General features: G+C 44.0%; 2 long non-coding RNA genes across 2 annotated transcripts; one reads left to right on the top strand and one right to left on the bottom strand.

The window, feature by feature from the left end:
- Positions 1–1,483: 1,483 nt before the first annotated feature.
- Gm34712 lies at positions 1,484–16,363 on the bottom strand. The gene is made up of 3 exons (XR_380648.3): positions 16,251–16,363; positions 5,470–5,587; positions 1,484–2,344 (listed from the first exon to the last, which is right to left on the bottom strand). It is a non-coding gene; the product is annotated as a predicted gene, 34712 (long non-coding RNA).
- Gm40730 lies at positions 7,810–8,749 on the top strand. Its single transcript, XR_871919.1, has 2 exons — positions 7,810–7,846; positions 8,367–8,749. It is a non-coding gene; the product is annotated as a predicted gene, 40730 (long non-coding RNA).
- Positions 16,364–17,045: the final 682 nt, after the last annotated feature.

Here is a 17,045-nt window from a genome sequence, read left to right on the forward strand (position 1 = left end):
TGGCTCGCCCTGTCTTTCACAGTCAAGATCAGCTTCCTTTACATGACATATCTCATGGCCTGTTCCTGCTTACTCTCCTCTCTGTTATTCCTGCCTCACACAAACCATTAGCACCCTGATCCTTCCCCTCTGGCTCCTCTTCCTCGTCCCTCCCCTCTCTCTCCTCCCCCTCTGGCCCCTCCCTTCTGACGGCTCCCTGGACCCCTGGCCTCCGCCCGCCCTGGTCCTCCCCTTTGACTCCTCCCCCTCTGGCCCCTCCCTTCTGACGGCTCCCTGGACCCCCTGGCCTCCGCCCGCTCTGGTCCTCCCCTTTGACTCCTCCCCCTATGGCCCCTCCCTCCGACTCCTCCCTGGAGCCCCTGGCCTCAGCCCTGGCCCCTCCCCTTTGACCCCCTCCCCTTCTGGCTCCTCCCTTGCCTCCCTGTCTCTGGAGATGCTCTTCTTTTCCTCAAATGCCCTTGTCCCTCTGGCAGGGAGTCGCAAGCTCCCAGCCTTGCCTGATGCTGCCAGACAGACTGATATTTATGCACTTTCTCGACACTTCCCTTGAATTTTAAAACAAATATTTTCATTGATTTTGTGATCATTTTCATCTCCCAAAGGCTGTGAGTTTCTTAAAGACAGATAAAATAGTTTCATTGTTCATCCTTGGTGCCAAACTCAGGATCTAGAAACACTTAGTATATGCTCAGTAAATATTTGCCGGGTGAGTGAATGAATAAATAACTAGAATGAATAGCTAATTGTTTAATCAGTTAACTGTCCACATTTTAGGCACTGAAAATAGCTGACCCTAGAATCCAGTGTATTTATACTCTTTTCAACATAAAAGATTACAAAACTCTAAGTCTGCGTAGGTCAGTAAAACAGAGCAATAATCCTGCGTTAGTCAGGTTTCTGTCACTATAATGAGATAACTGAGACAGGTTACTTATGAAGTAAAGGGGTTTGTTTAGCTCACAGTCCTGGAAGGTCCTCCTGGAATTTTATGGCCCATCGATTTACCTCTGGTAAGGGCGTATGTGTTTCATACTGCCTTCTGTCTCTCTGCCAGGAGTGTCTGGATGCTGCCTGCAGGAAGGTCTGGAAAAGGCAGAGCGAAGGCCAGTGTCCGGCAGTGTGTCAGACACCACTTCATGCCGGAAGGAAGGGGAAAGCAGGCTCTGGGACAGCAGGGCCTGGGACGAATGCTGTGGTTCCCGGTTTCCTGTCTGGGTTTCCAGGTGCCACCAGTGTACCGCCTGGAGAAGAAATCAGGAACGGGGGTCCATGGTTCATGGTTCCCCTCGCCAGGCAGAAGGGGGAAAGTAGAGCCTGAGACAAGCAGGGTCCAGTCTGATTGGAAGTGAGTGCCGAGTACCAGAGAGGTGGGAGAAGAGAAAAGCCTTTGAGAGTCTTAGGCAAAGACCTTCCCCGTGGCGATCTTTAATAAAGCAGCTCTCTGAGATGATCCTTGCTTGTTCGTATTGATTTATTAGGGGTGGATATGAACGAATACATTTTATTCAGGGTGAACCAGGGATTATTTACCTCTGGGGAGAAGGATGTCAGAATATCCAGGAAGGACAGGTCATCGGCTGAAAGCTAAGGCTATCTAGATACCTCATTAGCGTGGAGAAGAATTCCAGGTGCTATGCTACGTGACTAATTGCCCTTGGTCCTCTTGGTTGTCCTGTGGGGTGTCATGGTTACATGGTCCAGAGCAGGTCCAGAGGCAGATAGGGAGCTCACTCAACCTCAGTAGTTCTTATGCATGCCTGATAACACAGCCCACTTACCCTATAGGTGTAGGTGATGGAAAGTTGTGAAATCTTCTTCAAGGGCATGGCTATCAATAATCTAAGAGCCTTCCACCAGGCCTAGCCTACTTAGTTGTCTTTCTCTTGGGAAGTGGGGGTGGGGCGGAGAAAGCACTATAATTGAACTCAGCCCTATGTGTTCTAAGCACTCGCTGTAGCACTGAGCTGTGCCTCAAGCCAGGGATTCCCTTACTGTGATGTAGAAGAATAGCATATTGATTTAAGTTTCCTCTTCCTGGTAAGGGGTCCACAGCAGCTCCTAGTGTGACTGTCCCAGGGATCAATCTTTTATATGTGAAACATTGGGGGACACCCAACATCCTGACCCTAAATGTTGAAGTTTGAGGAATGGACCCAGAAGGTCCCAGGATAAAGTCACTGTCCTCCCTTCCACACTCATTGGCACAGCACCCATTCTGTCCAGCTGTGTTCTTCTCAGCTCTGCATCCTTCCACAGGCTGTATGGGCCTTCCCAGCAACCACAGTGAAGTCCCTCAGAAGGGCTCTGAGGCTGGGCCTTGTGTCTCGTCCATCACACCAACCATCTGAAACAAGGAAACGGGGAGTCATAGTTGGCCAACTCTAAATCACACCTCCACCCCTGTGGCCTGAGGACAAGAGTGGCAGTGTCACTAGCAATCCAGAGACACCGAGTGAAATGAGGAGGCATGAAGACAGCGGAAGGAAGGGCCCCATACAGACAGGATGAGCACTTATCTTCCTTCACTCAACGCTCCCTCCATCCATGGAGCTCATCCAGACAATGGTGAAGGGGAAGGAGGAAGAAGGAGGGAGGAAGAAAGGGAAGGAGGGAGGTGAGGAGGGAGAATACAGTATTATTTCCATGGGTGCTGTGATGGTTTGAAAATGCTTGGCCCAGGGACTGGCAATAATGGGAGGTGTGGCACTGTTAAAGGAAATGTGTCACTGGGGATGGGCTTTGGGGTTTCAGAAGTTCAAGCCAGGCCCAGTGTCACTCTCTCTTCCTAATGCCTGCAGATCTCAGCTATGTCTCCAGTACCATGTCTGCTTTTTATGCTTCCTGCCCTGACATTAATGTGTAAGCCAATCCCAATTAAATGTTTCCTTATATGAATTGCTTGTGGTCATGCCTCTTCACAGCAGTAAAACTCTAAGACAGACCCCAACCCTGCAATGTGACAGCATTTAAAGGGAGAGCCCTTGGTAGGTAATCATGAACAGAATTAGTGTGCTTATATAAAAGACGTTGGCTTCATACTTCCCACTATATGAAGTCTGAGCGAGGAGAAGCCGACTTTCATCAGTTTCTGAACCTACTGAGGCTTTCTTTAGTCTGTTCAGCTTTTAGAGTGGTAAGAAATAAATTTTTTCCAAGACTATGGTTGGTTTGCCTATGGTCGATTTTTTTTTTATGGCACACACACACACACACAGACACACAGACTTCATGGTCCTTCCTCTCTATAGTATTATGGAATACTCTAGAAAGTTGTTATGGGAAATATTAAAAAAGAACGGCAAGTTTCCGTGCTACACCCAACTACTCTCAGCCCCAGGAGGACTGAGAGTAGGAGCCAAGGGGTAGAGGCTGGGAGAACAGATTGGCCACGGGGGGTGGGGGGAGAAAGAATTCTTAAGGGAGTTCAACTGGGCAATGCAAGCCCTAACTGCAAGTATTAGTTGGGATCATGGCTGGGAGGGAACCAGATTTGCTTAGGGCTTAATATAAATCAATTGACTGCCCAGATACTGAAGGGAAGCCATAAAATAAGTCTTGGATTCTCTGTGTGGTTACTGGGAATTAGCTAGGATAAGGAAATGCAGCTGCTGGATTAATTTACTATTTAGATATATATTAGAAATAATTCATTTTACAGCCACTAGCCACACTAAGTTGTAGAGCTATAAAGACACTCTGTCAAAGTGTACAGATCACCAGAAGACCCTCTTTTCTCCTCCTCAGCCAGGCCTGTTCAGGACCCAAATTTACAATATTACGCTGTGGTCTTTCTACTTTTCATGGTACCCCAGGATTCCAACTCATCTCTGAGAACAGCGGACTTTGCCTATAGACTCTGTAATTCCATAAAGATCCAGAGAGGGAGCAAGTGTCCCGTTTTTGCAAGCACTGCAATGAGTGATTTTCTAGGGATTGTGGGGAGGGAGGGTAGGCGGGAGAGCAGGTGTGTGGGTGGGGTGGGTGAGGAAGGCAGTTCTTAGACTAGGGACCATAAACTGAAGGGAGGGCAGTGCCTCCATGACCCTTGGTTGGGTTACATTTGCCTTCCCAACTGTGTTGGCTTTGGTATAACATAGTGGTAGGTGATGATGCTGGTAGCCTAGCATGAATGAGCATTGTTCATACCCTCAAGTCCTAGGAGACTGAATCCTTTGACACTGAACACTCACAAGAAGAAATAAAACAATTTAATTTCACTTAAAATCTAAAAGAAGTGAAAATTATTGAATTTAGTGAGCCTCAATTCAGGAGACATTTTTACAGTCCTGTTTGTGGTGGAACAGGCAGGATATGTACAGAACTTTCACTGCAGACCGAAGATGCCTATCTTAAGAAAAGAGCTCGTCTCCATCGGACGTCTCCATCGGAGCTGTAAGCTGGGTGAGCCATTGCTTGCTCAGAGCACCATTTCCGCTCGCAGGAACAGCAGGCACAGAAAGCACTGGGACACTCACTGGGGTATTTGCCATCTGGTTTTTTTTTTTTTTTTTTTTTTTTTTTGAGAATGTATAAGGGCTCCTGCCACTTCCAAGGGACATTTTGTCCCCAGTAGTTTTGTTGCCAACAACCAAATTTAGTTTTCAAGCAGAAACTGGAATTATATAAAATCTGCATCTGGAGTTATGATCCTGGAGCTTCACGTTCTCTAATGATGTTCTGGTGTCAGATGAATGTCATCTGGGGCTAAAATGATAAGACATGTCAATTTGGAAGATACAGCCAAGTGAACTGATACTTCCAAAAGACAGATCAATATATGATGTTACAATGAGTAAAAGATTCATCTGCACAGGAGGGAATCTAAAGAATTTTAATGTAACAAAGAATAAAGGCACATGACACATTTGGATTCATAGATATCCTTAATTTTTTTGCTATCATGTTTGTCAAGTTTTGGTGCAATATCAAAGAATTTCCATAGCCTGGAAACACACACACACACACACACACACACACACACACACACACACACACACACACACACGAGTCGTCCTTTTTATTGTGAGTCAGATCCTTCTATCTGAACTCAAAGAAAGACAAAGCAATAGCATAAAAGCAGAGACATGTACTAGAATACAGCTGTTGGTGGTATTGGTGGTATGAGACTACCACCCTCTCTGTAGCAAAAACATATTTCTGTTTCTTTTAATATGTTAGAAAGGAAGTATTTTAATGTTCTAAGTTTATTTTCTGTCTTTAACATTTAGTGTATGCATGTGCTTATATATGCACCACAGCCTGTGTAGGGAGATAAGGAGGTCAGAGGGCAACTTGTGTTGTCAGTTTTGGGTGCAGCCATGACTAGTGAAAGATGGCGAGAGCCATGGAGCCCCCGGCAGCGGTGGGACGCAGCCCAGCAATGCTGAGCCTGATGCTGTTCTCGCCTCTGTCTGTCTTTCTCCTTGGGTTTCTGATCTCTCCGTGTTGCACTCGTGGGGTCTTCCTCACCTTGGAGTAAGGTCGTCCGTACTCCTCCTCCAGAGTCTTCATCACCATGGAGATTGTAAGAAGCACAGAAAAGTTGGATAATCCCCGAGTTCTCCTGGCACTCCTGCCCCTAAGCAAGCTGAGAAACAATAGATTCGGCAACAGAACAGATTACAGGTTTCTTCTATATGTAGTCTACAGGACGCTGCCCTCAGATAACAAAAATAACACAATTAGTTTGCCTAAAACAGACTTTGATAGTATAGAGAGATGGCATAAAATTAATATAAAAGAAATATAAGAATTTACCAATCATAAGGAGACTGGCTCACATAAAGTTACAGTGAGGTCTTTTAACTAAAAAACACAGAGAAAACAAGTGAAGAGACCAAGCAACCCTGCAGCCTGGGAGAGAGAGCTTCCGAGCTTTGAAACCAGGCTAACTCACAAGCTGTACCTCCAGCATGGTGCCTTGTTCAAGGACTGGGAACTTGCTGAAATTGATTCCAACATTTTCCTATCTCTTTAATGTTCCACTCTCCTGAAGACTAAGATGTCCTACGCCATAAATGCTCACATAGTCTAAAATGATCTGAGATTGATAATGCCTATCTTCTGTGCACTTGGAACACTGCCTGGGAATAAAACAAGATGATCCGTATGTCCTCTGAAACCATAAGTTTGACTTTTTTGTGGAATCTGTATAAATAAACATTCTGGCCGCAGGTCAACCAGAGATGCAAGGTTCACCCAGCCATGGTCTCTGACTCAATGATCCATTGCTCCCCTCCAGTTGCTCCGTGTCTCCTCTGCTAGGTCCTGTCTGACTGCTAGGATTGGCTCCCAGCAAGTATTTTTCTGTTATGGGAAATCTTGGGATAGACCCTGGGGAGTCAACTTGGCAGCAAGTTTCTATGCCTGCTAAGCCATCTTTTTGACCCTTTTAGTTTTGAATACTGTGAATATACATACATACATACATACATACATACATACATACATACATACATACATATATATAATCTTTTTGAACTTATCCATAACTTTGAAGAATAAAAGTGGGCCTTGTGACAAAAAAAAAAAAAAAAAAAAAAAACTGGCTGTCATGTTAAGACAGGGAAACATTGAGCTCTGTGCTGTAGGGAAAGGGAATTTTCCCTTCTCAATACAGCAGGCAGAGCGCCACAACCCCCTCCCTGTTTTAAAGTACAGGAGTTTCTGTTAAGAAGTCCTGGGTGGATATCTGACTCTAGATCTCTTTAGATATTTGGGTATCAGTAACTTTGATTCATTGCCTTAGCTATTCATTCAAGGAGCTAGGAAGCTTCTGTCTAATATCTTGTTAAGTAATATCTAGTAGTTTGGTAACATATTTTTTCCACCTTTGTGAGAGAGTAATTTCATCTCATGGCACAGATATGGCCTTACTATAAAATACATATTGCCAATATTGATCAGGCAGAGAGCAGAGGCTGAGAGGGGGCGTAGATTTTTGAAAAGAAGAAAGACTTTTATTACAGTCATGGCTTTCCTATTTATAGAGTAACTGGGCAAATTACCTAATCTTTAAAATCACATTTTCTGTAGAAGTTGGATAAAAATACATGCCTTCCTGTTGATTATTTATTTAAATCGTGTTGTAACGAATAGCCAATGGAATGGTCTGTTCTTGTTCTCGTTATCGCTGTTAGTGGTGGAGAAAGTTAGAATCCTCTGAGACAGACAGCCCAGCTTGCTTTTGGAGTTCTTGATGGCAGCATCTCTACATTCTTTCTACAAAGAGACTGAGTGGCAGAGAGCAGCAGAGCCACTTGAGAAGATGGTTGTCTAGCATCCTCTTCTTCATGCCACCCCGAGAAGAGGAAATGCTTCCACCAGGTTCAATGGCATACATCTTCCTTTGGCCTTTCCCTTATCTAGTTCTTGAAATGGACCACGATTGACCTCACTCCCAAGCCCACCACGGGAATCACATCTCACTAACAGTGGGAAAATAAACAGCTGGCTACATTTTATAAAGTAAGGATTCACCAAATAAAAGGCTGTGGGGATGTGCAGGGACTTTTCTCGTGAGTATTCTAACTCTTTTTTAAGAGCAGGGATCCAGGAGGGGATTTTTATGGAATGACGTGAGAAAATGGTGTGTTTCCTCATGCTGCTAAAATGGAAGCCTTGGGTCCTTTTCGTAGCGGAGGCGGGCAGGTTAATGTGTTGGGGGGATGTGGCTCGTGCATCTCAGCAGCTGGCTCAATTACCTCCTGTTCATGCTGCGCTTTGGGGCTTGGAACACGCGCCTGGTGGAATTTTAACCTTGGTGGAGGACTTTGTTCTTCCACGTGGCTGCCTGCTTTTAGCCTTCCTATTTCCGGTACTTCTCAAAAGGGGGGATGCTGGCACGGTGGGTAGGAGGACATCACCCCATGTGTTTTCTTGTAAAAACAAGGGAAATGAAATGAGGCAGGGAAGATGATAAGATACGAGGAGCTCTGGGGATAATAAGAATGAACTGGGGAGAAGAATATCAATAATGACGTGCTCTGGTGGGAGGTCGGCTTGATTACAAATTACTTGACTGGAAGTAACAGAAAATCACTCAAGTAAAATGTGTATTTATTTAATATAAGGCAGAAGCTATACCTCATGGGCCCCAAAGGTTTAAGGAACCCCAGAGAAGTGAAAAGGTATTAAATTCAGTTTTCTTGTTTTAAATTCTTAAATGCTGTGTATACTGTATAATCTTAAACAAACCACTTGTCCCTCGGGTCACTACTTTTCTTCCCCATAAAGAATAGAAAGCAAGAGAATGTAGACTTTTGGGTTATTATGCTATTTAAATGAATGGTTATATGGAGATTAGACAAGTGCTTAACATAGTCAAGCCTTTAATAGATGGTAATCATTCGGTATTTGTGTAATAGCTACCTAATTTCAGACCAGCTCTCCTGCCAAGGACAACGGAAAAAGCTGGTTGGAATAATACTTCAGAAAACTACCGAGGCTGTAAAGATGCAAGAGCCCAAGATCTCAGAAAGAAGGGAAGCAAGGACTGAGGAGCCTGACTGGCCTTTACCTGCAAGCACACCTTGGCAGTCAAGCATCGTCTGGGATCCCAGAGAACTGAACAGCAAGGATGATCAAGTAAAAGCCCGATGACTACTTCCAGTAGACTCATGAGGCTGCAGGGATCAGAAAGGAGTAAGGGTCTGCCAAAGGGAAGGAGCCAAGGTGTTTGTTTGTTCCTTGATGTTTGAGCTGCACTGTGAGACCCTATGTCAAAAATAAAGTTCAGAAATATGGCTTAGCTAGGAGTCCGTTTTTCTTCATAAAGGCTGGAGCCTGGTTTTCAGTGCAGGCCATCACTGACTTAACAAGTTTGTCTGTTTGCCTTTCCCTGGCTACTTAACCTCTGGAGGAAGACAGCACTGCCTGGAGCTTTACATGCAGCTGGAGGTCCATCTACAGTTGCCAGACTCACACATGCTCAATCACACGGAAACAAACACAGGGAATTTTAAATTGGTAAGTGAAGATTCCAGAACTTGCAACGCCTGGGGTTCTATTGAGTTTCAATATGTGGAGTCTCGTGATCAGGTTACAAAGAGCTGAAAGGGTTAATGAGTTGATGAATTTGTCAGGAGCAAGCACATAGACTAAGAGAGCATGAAAACATGGGGAAAAAATGAAAATGAAGTTAGGAATCTAGGAGAGATGAGGGATGGACAGTAAAACTGCGCACACAGGTGCGTGGAATCCCAGAAGAACAAGACAGAGAAAGGAGGAAGCCAGTATGTGGAAAAGCAGTGATGGGGTTCCCCTAAACTGATAAAAGACATTACTCAACTGGCTCGAGCTTGGTAGAAGATAGATGGAAAACATAAATATATGGGTACATTGAGTGTTCAAGATAACAATATATTTTAAACCTTTATTGGCATATAGTCACTGTACATAATGGTGGGGAGGTTTTTTGTTTGTTTGTTTGGCTGATTGGTTAGTTTTGTTTTTTTGACACAGGGTTTCTCTGTGTAGCCCTGGCTGTCCTCGCACTCATTCTATAGACCAGGCTGGCCTCGAACTCCCTTTTCTCCCTCTCCCCACTCTTCACAATCATTTTCCCAGACAAACTTCTAGTTTCCTGTCCCATATACACACATTTTTGTATATCTCATAAATAGAACATATGAAGCGTACGGTTTTTGTCTTTTTGTCTGATGTAACTCTCTTAATATGATGAGATCCAGTAAAACAATACAGTTTGAAGCTTTTCATTGTACCTAACAGTGTTACATAAGGATATTCGCATACTTGTGGATCCTCTAAGCTCATTGGCCAGCCAACCCAGATGAACTGAAAAGCTCTGGATTCAATATGAGACTCTGTTCCCCCAAACATAGAGGAAACAGATGAGAGAGTCACCCAGTATCAATCTCTGGCTTCCACAGGCACATGTAGACACACAGATACACCTACACCGAACACACAGAAGCTGGCATAGTTATTATTAACATTCAATAGTGCAGACTTTTAGGGAAGAATTTATAGCAACATAAGGAAGTATTTCAGAATGGTAAAAGGCCAGTGCACAATAAATTATAAATTTGTGCATTTTTACGGACTGTGAAGAAACATCTCAAAATGAAGAAAGCAGGGAAAGAATTAAAAAGAACAGACAAATCCATATGCATGGCTGGGGACTTTAACTTTCTCAGTCACAGGTAGAACAAGGATAGGGAAGCCAGCATGATTATGAAGTGGCCTAGTTGATATATATAGAACATGAGATCCAACAACCACAGCGAAAACCCTTCCTGCATACAGTCTCAACAAGTTTCAAAGGATGGACACAAAGAACTGCGCTCTCTGCCACAGAGGAACTCAGCCAGAAATAAATAACAATGCTCAAGTAGGACATGGCTAAGTATCTGGAAATTAAACAATCAACTTTCAAATGACCAAAGACAAATCTGAAGATTTTCAGGACGGAAAAGTTTTATGAAAACAGACATATCTAACTTGGTGGGGAAAGGAGCTTAAAGGGAGAGCGGGGAGCTTGAAATGTTTATATGGGGGGGGGGAATAAAAAAAAAATCCTAACTCAATTATTGTATTAGCTCCCATGGTTTGAACATTTCCTTCAAATCTCATGTTGAAATCCAGTTGCCAGAATGCCACTAGGAGGTAGGGGCTGATGAGATCACAAGAGTTCACATCATCGTGGGTTAATGCCATCACCACAGGAGCTACATAAGAAGAGAGTAGGTTGTTGTAGAGGTAAGTTTGGGGCTGGGGTGATGGTTCAGGGGTTAAAACACCGTACTGCTCTTGGGAAGGAACTGAGTTCTGTTCCCAGCACCCATATTGGGAGGCTCACAACCTCCTATAATTTCAGTTCCAGGTAATTTGTCACCCCCTTCTGGCCTCCACAGGTACTGCACACAATATGTACAAATGCTCAATCTTCCCCCTCTCACACAATTAAAACATCTCTAATAAGGGCAAGTTAGTATCCTCACATTTCTTTTTTTCCTGCCTCCCCCTCTTTCATGTGCTTGTAAGCATCCATCCATCAGGTTACAGTGAAGTGGGGAGGCTCTCACCAGATGCTAGCATCCTGGCATTGGCTTCCAGGCTTTAGAACTGATAAGTAAATTCCTTCTCTTCTGTAGCCCACCAAGGCTATGATACCCTGTTTCAGATGCAGAACACAGATGAGTACAGTATTAAGCAGGAGATCTTCAACAAGTCAATCCCATAGACGACAAAAGGGGGCAAGGAACCAGTCTATGAACAGAACTAAAAATCTAACGCACAGCATAGAAAGTCAACCAAACTAGAGACCGCCTTGCTGGGAAGAGATGTAGACACATTTAAAAAGGAGAGTAAAAGAAAAATGTTACAGTTTTTGCAGAAGAAAATGCTACAGTTTTTATTATCAAAAAGGGAGAGATTTTTATAAATCCTATCCCATTCATGTCACCAAAGAATGTTATATGCAACTTAGTCATCTTTAAAGAAAATGGACAGATCCCTTGGAAAGCAAACTTAACAGAGTTAACCCATGAGAAAGTGGAACACATGAGTCTGTACAGATATGCAAAGAAGAGCTTAAAATCTTCCCACGCAGCCCAGTTTTTGCAGCATCTAGTCAAAGCTGAAGGTGCCTATATGAGATCCCATAATCTCACTCCCATGGATATACACCCCACATAAATGAGTTTACATAAACGTGAAAAAGCCATGTACAGAAAGCCATAACATCGTTAATTTTAGACACTCCAATTAAAAAAATTACCCAGATGTCTATCCCAGGCCATAAGAAATAGGTAAAAATATGTGTGATGGCTAACCTTAGTTGCTAACTTGCTGGATCTTGAATCAACTAACACAGAAAGTTGAAGGTCACACTTGTAAAGGATTTTCTTGATCACATTGCTTAAAGTAGGAAGACCCAACCTAAATGTGGACAGTGTCATTAGATGGCAGCCCAGATAGAAAGGCAGGAAAGAAGCAGCATGCATTTGGCGGACTTAGCCTCACTCTGCTGGAAAGCTCACTGAGTCTGTAGCCATCGCTCCCATTGCTACATTAGCATAGCTTCTCTAGCTTCCCATATAGACAGAGGACCACAGCTCTCTAGGAATCTTGAAGGCCTTCTGTGCCAGATTGGGACTCCCAAGACATCCAACCTATGGCCCAAGCAACTACCAGATTCTCCCGCTCTCCAGTGTGAGACAGTCACTGTTGGACAACTTAGACTGTATCTTGCTAGCCAAGTTAATAAGTCTCCCATATATACACATACCTGCATATATATGCCATATGCAGTCATTCAGCAATTCTATTTCTTATCCAGTGGAATACTATATATTGGTGAAATGTAACCTTTCTACATGTAACATGGGTAAGTGTCAAAAATGCAGTATTTTGGGAAAGATGTCATGGACAAGAGGATGTGTTTGCTATGATTTTAAGTGTAGAAAGTTCAGCGAAGAAGGAAGAAAAAAGACTATTGGTTTCTTCTGAGAAGTGTTGAGAGGACAGTTATTGAAAGGGGACTGTGTAGATGTTTATATTCTGTGTCACATTGCAATAAGGTAACACATGGATGTGTCTACTTTTGTGAGTATGTGCCACCCATCCGAGATAATTTTATATATCTACATTATGTGTCAGTAAGAGTTTTATTTGGGATCTGGGAGGATGGCTCAGTGGGTAAGATCACTTGCTGTTTAAGCATGGGGATGGGAGTTTGGAACCCAGAATCCGTGTAAATCATGGGTGTCTGCAGCTCTGGTGCTGTGAGGAGTGGAGATAGGGGGTCGCTGGGACTTGCTGGATGCCGGCTGCACTTCAGCTTCAGAGGGAGACCTCGTCTTGTGGGAATAAGGTAGTGAGTGGTCAATCAGAAAACCCAACATCCTACCCTGGCTTCTGTGCATGCACATACATATGCATACCAGTGCAGGTATGTGCACATGCTATGCTCACACACATATACATATACATATACATATACATATACATATACATATACATATACATATACATATACATATACATATACATCATATACATATACATATACATATACATATACATATACATATACATATACATATACATATACATATACATATACATATACATATACATATACATATACATATACATATACATATACATATACATATACAAGACAGACAGACAGACAGACACATACGTTTTTATTTTTAAACCTAATGTCCTTCTCGCACAAGGCAATGGTGAAGGAAAGAGTCAGAAGCCCAGGCAGCCTAGGTAGACTCAGACAGTACACTCACTTCCTTAAACAGCCTTAGCAGCTGTGGGACCTGGAACAAGGACACAGAGACCCAAGTACCACTTATGCAAACTCTTAAATGTGATAAATCAGGCCCAGGAACTCTAAACTGAAAAATATGTTGTATGCACCTACTCTGACAACCACGATTCTACGATTATAAAAGTGTAATGCCCTGGAAAGCCAGTTTTAAATTTAGAATTCTCCATTTTATAGCAGGAAAAAGACCGCCTGGAGAGAGGCAGTTTCAGTCTCGAGCACACAGCTCATGGCTCTCTCTTCTCACTCCATCCCTCTGTAGGGGGCCTCACACAATCACGTGGATTTAACAGCCCTTAAGAGCAAGTTTCTACATGTCCCCAGAACACAACTGTTCTGTGGTCATTGGGCCAGGGATATGTCAAGTAACAGTGTAGCCTTTGTCCACACTGCAAAAATTCTGGGAACATTTGGGTAGGGAATGTTGAGTCACAAATAGAAAGGGTCTGGTGTGGAGAAGGGGGCTCAGATACTATAAAGATGTGACCATAGCTTCTTGGACCCCTTTGTGGGTAGAGTGGAACAGGCAGAGGAGTGGAAAATAATATCCTGTAAGAGAATAGGCAAAGGACAGAGAGTTTGGCAAATTTCACAAGAAAGACTGATTAATTTGTTAAGTCAACTATGGGACTAGAGAGATGGACCAGAGGGTGAAGTTCTTTCTGTGCAAATGTGAGGACCTGGGTTCTGATTCCCAGCACCCATGTAAAGGCAAGATGTGGAGGTGTGTCTATAACCATAGTACAGGAGACACGGAGACAGGTGGATTCCAGGGTCTTGCAGACTAGCCAGGCTAGCCAAAGCAATGAGTTCCAAGTTCAGGGAAAGACTTGGTCTTAAAAGGGGGATGAGGGTGAGGCATGGTAGCCCATGCCTTTAATCACAGCATTTGGGAGACAGGGGCAGCCAGATCTCTCTGAATTAGAGGCCAGTCTGGCAGTCTGCTCTACATAGTGAGTTCCAGGCCAGCCAACGCTTGTACTGAGACCTTGTCCTAAAATAACAAAACCAAAACTAAAAAAGATGGAGAATGGCCGGGCGTCTTTTGCACTTGGGAGGCAGAGGCAGGCGGATTTCTGAGTTCGAGGCCGGCCTGGTCTACAAAGTGAGTTCCAGGACAGCCAGAGCTACACAGAGAAACCCTGTCTCAAAAAAAACCCAAAACCAACAAACCAAACAAAAAAAGATGGAGAATGATGGAGAAAAAACATCTCACTTCAATCTCTGACCTCCACATGTGCATGCATGGGCAAGTGAACTGGCCCATGTGTGTGCATACAGACACATACGTACTCATACACACAAAGCCACACACACATACACACACGGGAACACACACGCACACACATGGAGCTGTCTTGTACTTGGAGCCATGAGAGATACAGAAACAGGGAAATGGAGACAGAGGCAAAGAACCTTTCAAGTCAAACGGGAAAATTCTACTCAATGAATGTAAGTACTGTGTACGTCTGAGGAGGGAGAGATGAGTCTTGCCAGGCTGTGGAAAGCACAGGGGTGGGAATTAGCTTGCTTTGCCCATAACTTTATCCCAGACTCTAGTGCCTAGTAGGTCTCAGTAAATAATCTGAGTAACAAAAGTCTCCAGGGTTCCCTGAGATGTTACCAGATGCTCTGAACTCTTACTGCATGAGCATCTTGCTGGCATGATGTTTAAAGGCATAGCACATGTGATTTGAAAAGGACCAAGAAAAGAAGATAAGTGTGGCAATCCCAGAACTCCCCTGTCGCAGAGGGTGGGCTCAGGATGATAGAGGTAAAAGCTGCAGAGAATCCCCCCATCCCCATGCCAAGGTATCAGGGGTCCAATGCCCCCGGAAGTGAACGCAATGTGTACGTGTGGATAACAATTAGCTTTTCTGGGAAGGTTATTGGGGCTTCACAATCATTTTAAAGGTGTCCATGACGACCAACTCATCAGACGCAGAGCTCTGGGTGTACCCCTGTCTCTGATAGACGCACAGACGTGAATGTAACTCAAGATGGCTCTGAATTCTGCTTAAGCCCACTCATTCCTGAAGCCATTTTTCCCCTGCTCTGTGACAGATTTCACGTCCTCTGGCAGAATGAGGACTTGCTAACCACTCTTTTGGAAAGGCTGACAATCAGCCACACATTACTACAGAGTCGTCTGAACTTCCCGTGGGGAAGGTGATTCTAGAACACAGCCAGGGATGAAAATCACCGGGCTCCAATGTTTCACTAGGGAGTATATCGGAGATGGCAACGGAGGCTCGATAAGTTGCTACCTCTGAAATTCTGAATTCTAGTATTCAAGGAAACCAACCTAAGCAGAAAACACAGGTCCACTGCCCTGATGTACGGGCTCGGTTAATCCATTACCACTGATGTAAATTAGGGCTTTTCTAATAAGCAGCTGGACCACCATACTACAACTGGTCTGGGAACCCAAGTAGGTCTCTTAAATTTTCCATCCCCCTCAAAGATAAGCATAGATTACAACACAACTCATGAGCTTGGCCCAGCAGGCATGTGTAATTACAGAGGGAAGGAAGGATGTCAGGGCCTGAGGAACATGGCTGTCACATTTCTGCACGAATGGTTACATGTTATCTTACTTTATCAACAGTACAGAAGAGGAGTAGGGAGAAAGATGCCCTGATTTAGATCTGAGACTCGCTCTGGGTGACCAGGGCAGGCTGGGAAAATCCCGATCTTCTGCAGAAAGATACAGCATGGCCATGGAAACCTCTCATTAATATACTGTGGCATAATGAGTATCAAGTTCATCATATCAGCAATTATGTTTCCACTGGGGAGAGATGGGGGAAGGGAGGCTAGTGTAAAGGAAGTGGGTGGTATGAGAAGCAGATACCCATATGGCTCAACAGCAAAGAGACATTCCCAGTGTGTAATGAGGCTTAAGGTCTGGTTTCCTGGGCTTGGGGCGGGAAGTACTACTAACCTTCACGCGGCAGCATCCCGAGCAGGAGAGGAAGAGTGTCCTACAGGGCATGCGTGGAGCTGAACATCCAGGGCAGGAGAGGAACTGCGTCCTATAGGGCGTGCGTGGAGCTGAAGCATGGAAGAAGAATGGAAGTTTCCTGACGGACAGGGAGAGGAAAATGAATTTTCACACATATTACGTAAATAAATTTTAAAAAAAGATTGAGCCGTTGCAGTTATTCGATGGATATTGCTTAGGATCAATAAATTATTTAGCTGGTTTTAAAATAGAAAACGTAGGGGTTGGGGTATATGACTATTTATTAAGACAAGGTGGCCTCAAACCTACAACCCTCTGGACTTAGCCTCCCAAGCAGTGATTTTTCAGTCTGTGGATTGCTACTCCTTTGGGGATCGAAGGACCCTTTCACAGGGGTCGCATATCAGCTATCCTGCTTATCAGATATTTACATTACAATTTGGTTGAGCTTAGCCTCCACACTGAGAATTACCCACTAGCCACTAATTTATCTATTGATTTAGCACACATTTAATGTACATTTCTGTGAAGGTTCCCAAAGGGTTCATTCGGAAAACAACATAGTTCCCACTCATTAAGCTCACAAGTGAGTAGTGGCAGAAATACGGTAAAACAATGTGGCGTGTTTCAAACTTCACTGCTGTAGAAGCCCAACCTTGAGTCCTAATTTGGTGGGAAGGTGATGATCAAGGATGGCTTCCTGGATGTGGCGTTCTTTAACATGAAGCGTTTGGGCAGATCTACAGATAAACAGTATATGGAGCAGAGGTTGCA

The sequence above is a fragment of the Mus musculus genome, chromosome 10 (genome assembly GCF_000001635.26).
Source record: "Mus musculus strain C57BL/6J chromosome 10, GRCm38.p6 C57BL/6J".
In the NCBI taxonomy this organism is placed as follows: domain Eukaryota; kingdom Metazoa; phylum Chordata; class Mammalia; order Rodentia; family Muridae; genus Mus; species Mus musculus.